Source organism: Lontra canadensis, unplaced genomic scaffold (assembly GCF_010015895.1).
Source record: "Lontra canadensis isolate GAN:19392208 unplaced genomic scaffold, GSC_riverotter_1.0 scaffold93, whole genome shotgun sequence".
Lineage (NCBI taxonomy): Eukaryota > Metazoa > Chordata > Mammalia > Carnivora > Mustelidae > Lontra > Lontra canadensis.
In genome coordinates this window covers 2,556,605-2,571,639 of record NW_022631087.1, presented here as the reverse complement: position 1 = coordinate 2,571,639, position 15,035 = coordinate 2,556,605, and the positions used below count along the sequence as shown (strand labels likewise).

At 40.5% G+C, this 15,035-nt stretch overlaps 1 pseudogene; it reads right to left on the bottom strand.

The window, feature by feature from the left end:
* Positions 1–9,504: 9,504 nt before the first annotated feature.
* On the bottom strand, positions 9,505–10,812 carry LOC116854653 (annotated as a pseudogene).
* Positions 10,813–15,035: the final 4,223 nt, after the last annotated feature.

The following is a 15,035-nucleotide window of genomic DNA, read 5'->3' as shown; positions in this document are numbered from 1 at the left end:
CTCTGTCAGATAAATAAATAAAATCTCAAAAAATAGCAATAATAATGCATAGCAGCAGGTAGTCACCATACTTACTGTAGTAAGCATTTACAAAATGTGTACAATTGTCAAATCAATACGTTATATACCTAAAACAAATGTAATATTGTATGTCAACTCTATTTCAACTAAAAATAAAAATAAAACTCAGGACATTTGACTGATATTCTGTAATACCATATAATTTAAAAAAAAACCCAAATTATGCAATTTAAAAGGTGTGCTCTTCTTTTTGGAGGCTTTTTTTCCCCAGCTTTGTCTATTTGTATTTTTTTGCTTCAAATCTCTACGAAAACCTAAGACCATTTAATTATGCCCTGTACATCTTTTTTAGTGTCCTTGTTATTAAAAACAGACTTCAAAGCACTCCCCAGAATCAAACCGTAAAGATCCTCATTAAACAGTCAAGGAAAGTGATGTGATTTCAGATGTTGTACAGCGCTGAGATTGAAGGGGTAGTATTGGAAAAAAAAAATTTTTAGGGTTTTATTTATTTATTTGACAGACAGAGATCACAAGTAGGCAGAGAAGCAGGCAGAGAGAGAGGAGGAAGCAGGCTCCCTGCTGAGCAGAGAGCCCGATGCAGGGCTCAATCTCAGGACCCTGAGATCATGACCTGAGCCGAAGGCAGAGGCTTTAACCCACTGAGCCATCCAGGCACCCCAATATTGGAAAATTTACAATCAAAATTAATTGAACAACAACAACAAAGAAAACTAATTGAACATAAAACACTACACAGATCTGCGTATCGATCACTCTAAAATGAGTCTGTGATTCGCTACCTTAAGATTCAAGGACTCTCTATCAGTGTGGCTAGGGATCGATGGGATTAGGAAGAAAAGATCACATTCTAGGACTCATAGCTAAAATAGGTGGCTTGAAATTATATGAAACGTGGCTGGATTCTCATATAGCATCTACATAAGACACACATACAACAAGCAAAGCCAAGAGGCCGCTGTGCCTCAGAAACCAAACTTAGCAGACTGGAGTCCTCGGGGTTTGTGCTGCTCCGATTCACAGAGAATTTCTGAATTTGAGAAATAATTGAGGTGCAGTGGATATCGCTGAATATTCCGGGAAATGACAGCGGGAGCCAACCTGTGCTGAGTGCTGACATGAATTAGTTCATTTAATCCTGACAGTAACCCTGGCAAGGTTCTTTCCTGATCGTACGGAGGGAAAAATTGAAGCAGAACTCGTAAAGGGCAGAGGAAGGATTCGATTCCAGGAAGCATAGCCCAGAACCTGTGTGTTTAACAGGACATGTCTTTTCTCCTCATTAAAAGAACATTAAAAAGAACAAAAACTCGCTAAAGGTAAAGCCCAGCCTCTCTCCCTGGTTCTTTGTTCAACATATTCATCTTTTAGAACTCTCTAGAAACCTTGATTCCCTGGAAGAATTTCCCTGGTTCCTTAGGCTGCATCTGGTCCATTTTGTTTCACTTGCCCTCCTGCAGCCATCTGCTTCTACCAGCATAACCCGGATCACAATTTTTAAAGTTACTCTTTGAACTAACTATTCTCTCTAGTAGAATTCTTCAGGAGGGCGGGGGCTGTGTCTGTTTTGCTCACCACGGTAGTCTCAGTCCAGGACATGGGGTAGGCACGTGATAAATCTTTATCACAAGAATCAATAAAGAAGCAGATTATAGCTGTCCTTGATCACGGGAGATGAGAGAGAAAATATGCCCCGCGTGTACAAAGCACGCCACATGTAGAAAAACATGGTGTCATGAAAACAGTTAACCAAAAGCAGACAGCAGAATCACCACAGAGATCAGGCATGACATCTGCTGGCGGTTCTGGGCATACAGGAGAGGCTGGTTCTCAAACAGAAAACTCCAGGATAGCCGCACTCATTCCTCAGGTTGCCTGCCTTTCTGGGGCTCTCCCAGGGTGCTGTTCTCGGAGGGGTCTGACATAAAATAGAAATAATCATTACCAGCCTGACAAGTTCTGCTTTTGAAGACTTGAAGGGAAAAGGGCAAAAAATAAAATAGTTCTCTTACGCTGACTTGGAAGCCACCTCAATTTGTCCAGGCTTTTTTTTATCATTTATGGGACTTTATACAAAAGAAACAGATACTCCCCAAAGACTTTGCTGTTTTCGTGTGAATATTATCTTCATTTTATCATGGGCTTCTGATGACCATAGTTTATCTTGACTCACTTGACCCCATTCATTTGATGTGGGACCCTAGCTTTGTGTTCTAATTCCCATTTAGTTTGCCTATTCATTGCACATGTTTTCATCAAAGGCTTATTATATGCCAAATGCAGTGCTAGTCTCAGCAGCACAATGGTGAACAAAACAGATGCTCCCCCACCCCAACCTCTTCGTGGGGTCTGCTGGAGAATGCAGATGTGTTCCCAGGCAGTTACAAGCTTAACAGGGACCTACGGATCGGGTGTGAAATTCAGGTAGTTCTTAAACATCCCTCAAGTGGTAAGCACAACTGGATGTATTTGTTGGTGTGCATTTTTCACTGTTTGCGCGGTCTTAACCATCTTCAGTCTAATGGTTGAGGTAAAACAATACTGCGTGCAAAACATCCGCAAGCATATCTAATCAAAGCATAAACCAATCGCCCAGCTCAAGCTACTTTGAACTGCATGTACCCTAAAATTGGGGCCAGGCGGGGGCAGCCCTGAATTCGTTACCAAAAGATCTTGTTTAGAAATTCTGGGTGGGGATTACTCGAAGAGAACAAAAAGGTAGGTGTTGTAGATTATGTTATTGTTCCCTACCATTCTCTCCTCTTTCTCTGTGATATAATTATACTCCCCACCCCCCTCCCCAGCCCCACACCAGGCTTGGCCGCATGGCTTGTTTGGCCGCCTGCAGTGTGCATGGAAGTGTTATACGCCTCAGCCAAGCACACGCTCGAACAGCTTGGGTTATTCATGGCTCTTTTCCCTCTAAGAGAAAGCAGCCCATCTTAGGTGTGGATTCCTCCTCCATCCTAGGTCCCAGAATGAAGACACAGAGCAGGGCTGACCAGGGAATAACATGTAAGATGGAGAAGAAGGAAGCCTTTGTGGTTGTAACACATCGAGATTTTGGAGTTGTTTGTTTCCAATGCAGACTTTAGTAATTCATCACTTACACACAACACCTAATGCTCATCACAAGTGCCCTCCTTAATCTCCATCACCTGTTTCATCCATCACCCCCCACCCACCTCCTGCCCAGGAACCATCAATTCGTTCTTTATAGTGTAGAGTCTGTTTCTAGGTTTGCCCCTCTTTCCCACCAACGCCCCCCACTATGTTCATTTGTTTTGTTTCTTAAATTCCACATATGAGGGGCGCCTGGGTGGCTCAGTGGGTTAAGCCGCTGCCTTCGGCTCAGGTCATGATCTCAGGGTCCTGGGATCGAGCCCCGCATCGGGCTCTCTGCTCAGCAGGGAGCCTGCTTCCTCCTCTCTCTCTGCCTGCCTCTCTGCCTGTTTGTGATCTCTCTCTGTCAAATAAATGAATAAAATCTTAAAAAAAAAAAAAAAATTCCACATATGAGTGAAATCACGTGGTATTTGTCTTTCTCTCACTGACTTATTTTGCTTAGCATAGCACTATCTGGCTCCATCCACATCATTCAAATGGCAAGATTTTGTTCTTTTTACATCTGAGTAATATTCCATTATATATATATGTGTGTGTGTGTGTGTGTGTGTGTATAACATATATGACATATATCACATCTTCTTTATCCACTCATCTATCAATGGAATTTTGGCTCTTTGGGCTCTTTCCATAATTTGGCTATCGCAGATAATGCTGCTATAAACATCGGGGTGCATGTATGAGATTTTGGGGTTGTTTGTTATCTCACATAACCTGCAAAGAGTAGAGTAAATCATCAAGTGTCAGAGTCACCCAAGGGAATCAAACAGAGGCTTGAAAAGAAGTACAGTACAAACATAGAACAGACACAGCTTTCTGGAACAAGATAAGAAATTAAACATAAACATATAAAGAAGTTTGTACTCAAACCCACAGAAAAATCAGTGACGATGAAGATGATTGAATAACTGTGAGTGAGCTTGATATAATATCTATATATAGTACATTGAATCTAAGAATGGGAAAATATTCATTCGTTACAAGCTTTATGGAGTAATTTATGAAAAATGACTTGTGAACTAATCATAAGATATTCTCAACAAATTCCAAAAAATAAGTATCCACAATCTCTGACTATAATGCAACTAATTTAGATATTAATTTTAAAAAATAAAACAAAAAGTCACACACTTGCACGTTGGAAAACATACTTTTAAATAGCTCTAGCACAAAGAAATCCTAATGAAAACTAGAAAATATTTAGAACTGAACAGTAACACTACTTGTCAAAATTAACAAGATATGGCTAAGGGAGCATTTAGAGGGACATGTATAGTACCCTAAATGCATGTATTGTAAAAGAATAAAGGGTAAAAAGTAATTAGCTTAACAAGTAACTTTAAAAGATAGGAAAAAAGCAATATAAAAGCAGAAATTCATAAAGAATGAACACAAAACAGAGGGGCTCAACAAAAGATTTTTTAAAGATTTTATTATTTATTTATGTATTTAGGTGGGTAGGGGCAGAGGGAGAGGGAAAGAGAGAATCCCAAGCAGACTCCGCTCTGAGTGCTGAGCCCAATGTAGGGCTTGATCTCACCACCCTGAGATCATGATCTGAGCTGAAACCAAGAGTCAATGGTCAACTGACTGAGCCACACAGATGCCCCTAACAGGTTGTTTTTTTTTTTTTTTCAGGATTAATAAAATTGACAAATCTCTGGGAAAAAACAAGTAAGACACAAGAAAACACAGAAAACACAGATAACGCAGATAAATAAAACAAGAAAACACAGATAAATACTATTAGGGTCATAAAAGGGAAGCAAATCCAATCTTGCATTCTTTTAGGATATAGAAAAAGAGGAAATATTTTCCAAGTCATTGTATAGTGTAAACATAAGCATCATATACATTAAAGACAGGCAATAGCAATAAAAGACTGAAAAATTATAGATCAATGTCAATAGTGATCACAAATGCAAAAATCCTAAACAAAATTTAAAAAACTGACTCTAGCAAAGAATAAAAAACATATTTGATTATTACAAAATTGGGTTCATTCCAGGAATTCAAGATTGGTTTACCTTTTAAAAATATTTTAATATACCAAGGCAACAAATTAAGGGTGAAAAAAACCATACCATCATCTCAACAGAAGTAGGAGAATGATTTAATAGAAGGGAACATTAGATTGTGGTTTGGGGGAAAAAATTCTTTGCAACAAAATAGAAGAAAACCTCTTTAACCATATAAAGTTTCTCTAGAGGAAAAAAGCTATAGCAAAAATTCATGCTTAATATTAGTAAGATATAAAGGGGTGCCTGGCTGGCTCACTTGGTGTAGCATGCAACTCTTTTTTTGCCTTTTAAAAAAAAATTATCATTAATTTATATTAGTCACCATACAGGGGCTTCTGGGTGGGTCATTAAGCATCTGTTTTCAGCTCAGGTCATGATCCCAGGGTCCTGGGATCGGGCCCTACATCAGGCTCCCTGCTCAGCAGGAAGCTGGCTTCTCTTCTCCCACTCCCCCTGCTTGTGTTCCCTCTCTCGCTGTGTCTCTCTCTGTCAAATAAATAAATAAAATCTTAAAAAAAAACTCAGTCACCATACAGTACGTCATTAGTTTTTGATGTATTGTTCCATGATTCATTGTGTATAACACCTAGTGCTCCGTGCAATACGTGCCCCCCTTAATACTCATCACCAGACTCGCCCATCCCCCAACCCCCTCCCCTCTAAAACCCTCAGTTTGTTTCTTGAGAGTCCATTGTCTCTCATGGCTCATCTCCCCCTCTGATTCCGCCCCCTGCTTCATTTTTCCCTTCCTTCTCCTATTGTCCTCTAGGAGCATCCAACTCTTGATCTCTGGGTTGTAAGTTTGAGCCCCACATTGGACATAGAGATTACTTAAAAATAAAATCTCTAAAAAAAAAAAAAATAGTGAGGGGTGCCTGGGTGGCTCAGTGGGTTAAGCCACTGCTTTTAGCTCAGGTCATGATCTCAGGGTCCCGGGATCGAGCCCCGCACCGGGCTCTCTGCTCAGCGGGGAGCCTGCTTCCTCCTCTCTCTCTGCCTGCCTCTCTGCCTGCTTGTGATCTCTGTCTGTCAAATAAATAAAATCTTTTAAAAAAAAATAGTGAGATTTAAAAATATAAAAATTCTTTTAAGATCAAGAACAAGGGTTCTATTTATCATAGCACTAGAGGTTTTGACCAGTGAAGTAAGATAAGAATAAAACATAAAATAGATAAGGTTGAAAAAAAAAGAAACAAAACTATCCTTGTTTGCTGATGATAGGATTATCTACACAAAACTCTGAAGAATCCAAAGATAAAGTTTAAAAATTAATAAGCGGTTTGAGGTGTCTGAGTGGCTCAGTCTGTTAACTGTCTGCCTTTGGCTCAGGTCATGATCCCAGGGTCCTGGAATTGAGCCCCACATTGGGCTCCTTGCTCAGTAGGAAGCCTGCTTCTCTACCTCCCCTCATCCTCGAGCTCTCTCTCTTCTCTTTCTGACAAATAAATAAAAATAAAGGAAAAAATTAGTAAGAGAAAAGTTTCTGGTTATGAAATCAGTATGCAATAGTAAATTGCATTTGTACATATCAGTAACAAAGATATTTACAACAGCAATAAAAACTAGAAAGACATGTAAGACCTCTATGGAGAAGATTATAAATCTAATGTTAAAAGACATTAAAGAAGACTATTAAGTAGATTAAACAAGAAGGCTGTTAGACTGAGGTGGCTTTAATGCCTTAGTAGCCTACGTAAGCAAACCCAAACTTTTGCCTATAATGCCTCCAGGTTAAGAAACTGAAACCCAAGGACAACCAAGGACAGCCACTAACTCTCCCAGGTAACACAGCCCCTTACAGCCAAGTCATTCTCTTGCTTTGCTTCTGCCTCTTCTCTGTTAAGTTTTTCTTGTAGCTCTTATTGGTGAAGCCCTCCTGACTATTTCCAGTTTGGCATTGCCCAACTTGAATTGATTTTTGCTCCAATAAACTTTATAAATTGTAGTATGCTTCAGTTTATCTTTCAAGAAGACCACATAAGTGGAGAAACATATATAATAGATGTGAGGGGCGTGTGTGATCAAGTAAGCAAATTCTTGCTTTCAAACATTATATGAAAACAGGAAAAAGGAGAGCAAGGTAAAAATACGCGCCCTAGCCTTCTGCTCAGGTCATGATCCCAGGGTCCTGGGATTGAGCCCCGTATCGGGCTCTCTGCTCAGCGGGGAGCCTGCCTCCTCCTCTCTCTGCCTGCCTCTCTGCCTACTTGTGATCTCTGTCTGTCAAATAAATAAATAAAATCTTAAAAAAATACGTGCCCTATCAGATAGTCACTGAGACAAACAACCCAACCAGAATAAACAGCCTTGAAACGGACTCTAACATGTATGGAAACTGGATTTGTTGCAGTGATTATCAGTTGTGATGTCACCAACTACCCCAAAACCTCATGTCTTAAAACCACAGCAATCATTTTATAATTTCTGACGATTCTGTGAATTGCCTAGCCAGTCCTACTGTTGGTCTCACTTTGACTCAGTCATTCCAGCTGCGTTCAGGTGGTTGCTGGACCCAGATGGCGATTCCAATAAGACTGCTCTCCCATGGCCAGAGTGCTGTCTGGGGTTCCGTTCTCTTCCAGATGACCCCTCCTGATTTGTTCGAGCTAGTAGCCAGGCCAGCCCAGATTCTAGAGGAAAAGAAACAGGCCCTAGCTCTTCATGGATAGAGCAGAATATTTATAAGGAGGGAAGGATCTGATCAGAGCCTTCTTTGCAGATGACCGAACACAACTGGAATTGCAGCCTAGTGAGAAATGGAGGGTCTCTACAATGGGTTATGTATGTTAAATAAAATGTAATTGGCACTATACCACATACAACAGAAAAAAAAAATTCCAGATAGATTCTAGGCTTACTTGTGGAAAGTAAAACTGTAACACTTCTAGGAAAAAAAAAAAAAAAGACAATATATTTAAGACCTGGGAAGAGGGGCACCCTGTGGCTCAGTCGGTTGAGTGTCCAACTCTTGATTTCAGTTTTCAGTCATGATCTTGGGGTCCTGGGATTGAGCCCCGCATCAGGGTCCCCGCTCAGCAGGGAGTCTGCTTCTTTCACTTACCTCTGCCTCTGCCCTCTTGTGTGTTCTCTCACTCTCTCTCTCTCTCTCAAATGGGTAAATAAATCTTTGAAAGGAAAAACAAAAAAGACCTTGGAAAAGAAGAGGATCTCTGAAGCAAGACCCAAACAGGCACAACCTCTAAAAGAAAAGATTAGTTAAACTCAACCACATTAAAATGCAGAATTTCTGTTCATCAGAGGATCATGAGAAAAATGCAAAGACGGAATGAACACTGGGAAAAGATATTAGCAACACATACAACTGACAGAGGGCTATTGTCCAAAATGTGTAAAGGATTCCAAATTTTCTTCTCTTTTCTTTTCTTTTAAGATTTTTTAATTTATTCATTTGACAGAGAGAGACACAGCAGGAGAGGAAACACAAGCAGGGGAAGTGGGAGAGGGAGAAGCAGGCTCCCTGTGGAGCAGGGAGCCTGATTAGGGGCTTGGTGTGGGGCTCAATCCCAAGACACAGGATCATGACCTGAGCTGAAGGCAAACACCTAACCACTGAGTCACCCAGGTGCCCCAGACTGCAAATTTTCAATGAGGAAAAGACAACACAATTTTTAAATGTGCACAAGACTGGAATCGGAAACTTCAGAGAGGACAAAACACAAAACCAATGGGAAATGAACACGAAATGATTCTCACCTTTATTATATTTGAGGAACTGCAAATCAAAACTGAAATAGTATATTTTTGGTGCACCTGCTAGCCCAGTTGGTAGACCATGTGGCTCCTGATCTCAGGGACATGAGTTCAAGCCCCACCTTGGTCGTGGAGCCTACTAAAATAAAATAAAATGAGATTTTTACATCTACGCCACTGGCAAAGATTTTAAATCCTCACAATATCAAATTTGATTGGAGATAAGGATCAAGAGGTACTCATATACTCTGCTAGTCAAAGGATAAGTAGATATAACCTGTTTGGAAAGCAGTTTGACATCAATTAATAATTTCAAGGATACACATATCCTGTGATCCAACAATTCCACTTCCAGATATATTTTCTAAAGAAACTCTTATATACAAATATCAGAAGACAAAGTATTTATAGAAGCACTGTTTTATAATAAAAAAATAAAATGTACATAAATCTGTTGATTAGAGAACGGATAGATTGTGGCTTATTCTTTTTTTTTTTTTTTAATTTAAGACAGGGAATACTGTATTCAAACCCATCAGAGACATGGACAGCTTGGGTCTGTAACAAAGTGTTGTGTTTTAAAGCACAGGTCAGTAATTGTATGTCAAATTAAGTAATCAGAGCACAACTTTTCAATGTTCAAAACAGAATAACTTCCCTGTAAAAGCAGCACCTTTGTGACATTTCCTTCTCCTTCACGCTCTCCTTCAACAGAATCCACACCAACCTCCTCATAATCCTTCTCAAGGGCAGCCATGTCCTCACAGGCCTCAGAAAACTCTCCTTCCTCCATGCCCTCCCCCATGTACCAGTGAACAGAGAGACACATGGCATGCATCAGGTCAAACTTGTGATCCAGGCAAGCCCAGGCCTCAGCGATGGCTGTGGTGTTGCTCAGCATGCTCACAGCTCGCTGGACTTTGGCCAGATCTCCACCAGGTACCACAGTGGGAGGCTGGTCATTTATGCCCACTTTGAATGATACTGGGTGGTATGCTTGGTTTTGATGGTGGCAATGGCGGCATTGACATCTTTGGGAACCATGTAGCCACGGTACATCAGGCAGCCAGCCATGTATTTACCATGGTGAGGGTCACATGTCACCATCTGGTTGGCTGGCTCAAAGCAAGCATTGGTGATCTCTACTACAGAAAGCTGTTCATGGTAGGCTTTCTCAGCAGAGATGACAGGGGCATTCATGGCCAGAGGGAAGTGGATGCAGGGATGGGGCTCCAGGTTGGTCTGGAATTCTGTCAGATCAACATTCAGGGCTCCATCAACTCTGAGGGAAGCTGTGATGCAGGGCACAATTTGACCTATCAATCTATTTAGATTAGTGTAGGTTGGGTGTTCAATATTGAGGTTTCTATGACAGATGTCATAGATGTCTACCACGAAAGCATGGAAACCTGGGGGGCTGGGTAAATAGAGAACTCCAGCTTGGACTTCCTGCCATAATCAACAGAGAGATGTTCCATCACCAGGGAAGTGAACCTGGAACCAGGTCCCCCCTCCAAAGCTGAAGAAAACCAAGAAGACCTGAAGACCTGTGCCCTGGTCATCCACCTTACAAATTCTGTCACTGATCTCCTTGCCAATGGGGTAGTCCCCTCCGGCATAGTTATTGGCACTATCTTCCTTGCCTGTGATGAGCTGCTCAGGGTAGAAGAGCTGGCGGTAGGTGCCAGTGTGAACTTCATCAATGACTGTGGGTTCCAGGTCTACAACACATTCTTGCCAGCGCCCGTCTCACTGAAGAAGGTGTTGGAGGAACAAGTCCTCCGTCAATGGTCTTGTCACTTGGCATCTGGCCATCAGGATGAATGCCTTGTTCCAGGTAATAGAGCTGCCAGTAGGCACTGCCAATCTGGGCACCAGCCTGGCCAACATGGATAGAGATGGAGTCATGCATGGTTGCTGCTTTGCATCTGCCGATGTGGCTTGTTCTTTAACTTGAATACTGTGCAGCAGTAATAATCAGTAGCCTTGGCTACATTTCAAAAGCATAAGGTGAGTAACAAAAACAAGTCATGGAAGACTTAGATTCTGTATGATTCGACTTTAAAAAGTTCAGGAATACAGAAAATTAAACAATATATTGATTGGGGATTGATAGGTGATAAAATCAAAAAGAAAAATAGGGCAATGACAAGCATAAAGTTCAGAGTCATGGTTACCTCTGGGCAGAAGGGAAGGGGGAGAGATCAAGGAGACACACAGAATGAACTTGGCTCCAAAGGCACAGGTCATAGTTCATCTTAAAATTAGATGTTGAACATTCACACCATAATGCCATTAATAGTAATAACAATTATTATTATTATTATTTTATAAATAAAACTAGATATTGAATATATGGATGTTTGAGGTATTATTATTTTTTAACCTTTTCACATCTGTTATAGTTCCTCCTTTTTATATATTCAGTACCCAATAAAAATAATAAAAAAATTAAAGTCTTTTTAAAAAAATAGTTTATTTATTTGAGAGAGAGAGAGAGCACAAGAAGGGGAGAGAGCAGGGGGCGGGGTAGGGAGAGGGAGAAGCAGACTCCCTGCTGAGCAGGGAACCTAATGCAGGGTTAGATCCCAGGATCCCGAGATCACAAGCTGACCCAAAGGCAGATGCTTAACCCACTAAGCCACCCAGGCACCCCGTAAGAGTAACATTTTAAAACAAAGAGATTAGATTCCCTCGTCTTTGTTTCTCAAAAACACTATACAAAAGAGCAGCTTGAATTTGTTTTTTCAACCTTCTAGTTTGCACCACCTTCAGCAGGCACACAAAGGGAGTGAGAAAATAAGCCATGGGGCTATCTGGGAGAAGTTTCTGGAACCAAGGGTAGAATGGAAAAGGAAAAAATAAATTGAGCTTTGTTCCGGATATCTAAAGTTAATCAGACCCATCAAGAAGGCAACAGTAAATCATCTCAAGTGACTTGCGTCGGGTCTATGTATGACATTCATCCCACCTCCCTCCACTGTCCCTCTCACCCCAGATCTTGGCTTACACTGATCTTCTTATGGTTAAGATACTGGGTTGCATTACAAAGCCCTCATCCATTAACGTGACACAATAAAATAAAATAAAATAAAATTAAATTAAATTAAATTAAAATACTTGACACAATAAGCTTCATGTCTAATCACCGCTACCTAATTCCCATGATCCCCAGGCTAGGTATCAAGAACTACATTTGGTGGGAAATGGAAGTCCTATGTTCTCGTTACTTCTCAAATTTGCTTCACTCCCACATACCTCATTGTTTCTTGCCGAGAGTGGTCTCCTTGCTTGGTCCAGTCAATCCTCCTCTCTGCTGCCAGAGATGCCTCCATTCTTAAAATATGAATCAGCTCAATCCCCTGCTTAAAAGCCTTATTTAATTCCCTTAAGCTCCAGGAAGTGTCCACAGTCCTTGCTTTGGTAGATAGGATGTGTTCCGAACTGACTTTAGGCTATGCCCTCCCTCTTTCTCTCATCTTCTCTTTCCTCCAGGCTCAGTGAATGGGCCCTTCTCATTTCCTGTATATACCATGCCCCTGTGCCTTTGTACATGCTGTTCCCTCTGCCGGGACTGTGTGTTCTTCCTGCACTTGCACTAAAGCAAAGGAACCGACAGATTCTTCAAGCCATAGCTCAAAGGTCAGAAAGCAACTTCTCTTGTGCCTCTGATAGAAATTACTGCTCAACCATATAGCACTTCCGTCTTACAGAGAGCCTGAAAAGTTAGAAAACATGGGATACATTTATTTTTAAATATGATATGCACATTTTCAAAGAATGTACTCAATAAATTTTTCTTCCATATTCAGACTCCTTTTCAGGTGAAGTGGCACCAGATTTAAAGCAAAAGTTGTTTTTTTTTAAAAGATTTTATTTATGTATTAGATTGAGAAAGACAGGGAGAGAGTGAGTACAAGCAAAGGGAACAGGAGGCAGAGAAAGAGAAGCAGACTCCCCCTGGGCAGGGAGCACAAGGCGGGTCTCAATCCCAGGACCCTGGGATCATGACCTGAGCCAAAGGCCAACCAGGTGTCCCTACAGCAAAAGTTTTGATGTTTTTTCTAAAAAGAATACAACAGGGCACCTGGATGGCTCAGCCGTTAAGCATCTGCCTTTGGCTCAAGTCATGATCCCCGAGTTCTGGGATCGAGCCCCACATCGGGCTCCCTGCTTGGCGGGGAGCCTGCTTTCCCTCTCCCACTCCCCCTACTTGTGTTCCTACTCTCGCTGTCTCTCTCTCTGTCAAATAAATAAATAAAATCTTTAAAAAAAATAAATTTAGGGGTGCCTGGGTGGCTCAGTGGGTTAAAGCTTCTGCCTTCGGCTCAGATCATGATCCCAGGGTCCTGATCAAGCCCTGCATCGGGCTCTCTGCTCGGTGGGGAGCCTGCTTCCTCCTCTCTCTCTGCCTGCCTCTCTGCCTACTTGGGATCTCCGTCTGTCAAATAAATAAATAAAATCTTTAAAAATAATTAAATAAATAAATAAATAAATAAATAAATTTAAGGGGCACTTGGGATCTCCATCTGTCAAATAAATAAATAAAATCTTTATTTATTTTATTATTTTATTTTATTTTATTTTATTTTATTTTATTTTATTTCCCTGTTCCACGGGAAGCCTGCTTCTCCCTCACCCACTCCTCCTGCTGTGTTCCCTCTCTCACTGTGTCTCTCTCTCTCTCGAATAAATAAATAAAAATCTTTTAATAAATAAATAAATAAATTTAAATCATTTAAATTTTTATTTTAAATTGTAAATAAAAATATTTATTTTATTAAGTAAATTTTAAATAAATAAAATGAAAATTAAAAGAATACAATGATTATACAATAAACAATCCTAAAGTCTGAAAACACCAGAAAAATATGTATTTTTTTTTGTCTACATGTCCCTCTTCCTTAACCAGGCTATGTACTCCTGAAGTATTGATGCTCTCTTATACTGCTAGCTCCTGACACATGTCCTGACACATGATAGGCAGAAAATAATTGCCTGAGAAATGAGTAAAATAATACATAAGGTCAGGAAAAAAAAAACAGTTAAACAAGTAATACATTTTATTTAGAAATAGTTATCAAGACATTCCTCTGTTACAGAGTGGAAATATAAATGTATAATGTTGTCTCGAACAAACAGTGCTTGGACTAATAGAATTTTCCCTTTGTGAAAAGGTCCTAAATTATTGCTGTCCTTTGGAACTCACAGTGTAATGAGTGTGTGATAGTGTATTTGTTTAAATTTTAATTCAATTAGCCAATTTACAGTACATCATTAGTTTCAGATGTAGTGTTCAATAATTTATCAGTTGCATAACACCCAGTCCTCATCACGTCATGTGCCCTCCTTAATGCCCATCACCCAGTTACTCCATCTTCCCAAGCACCTCCCTTCTAGCAACCCTCACTCTGTTTCCTATAGTTTGGAGTCGTTCATGGTTTTTCTTCCTCCCTGATGACTTCCCATTCTGTTTTCCCTCCCTTTCCCTACGGTCCTCTGCCGTGTTTCTTACATTCCACATATGAGTGAAACTGTATGACAATTGTCCTTCTCTGGTTGACTTATTTTGCTCAGCATAATATCCAACAGTTCCTTCCACATTGATGTAAATGTTAAGTATTCATCCTTTCTGATGGCTGAGTAATATTCTATTGTGTATATCATATCTTCTTTATCCATTCATCTGCAATGGACATCTGGGCTCTTTTGATAGTTTGGCTATAGTGGACATTTCTGCTATGAACACTGGGGTGCAGGTGCCCCTTCAGATCAATACATTTGTATCTGTGGTAAATACCTAGTCGTGCAATTGTTGGGTTGTAGGGTGCTCTATTTTCAACTTCTTGAGGAACCTCCACACTGTTTTCCAGAGCTGTACCAGCTCCCATTCCCACCAATAGTGTAAGAGGGTTCCCCTTTCTCCACACCTTCACCAACATTTGTTGTTTCCTGACTTGTTAATTTTAGCCATTCTAACAGGTGTGAGGTGGTATCTCATTGTGGTTTTGATTTGTATTTCCCTGATGCCAAGGGATGTTGAGCATTTTTTCATGTGTCTGTTAGCCATTTGTATGTCTTTTTAGGAGAAATGTCTGTTTATGTCTTCTGCCCATTTCTTGATTGGATTATTTC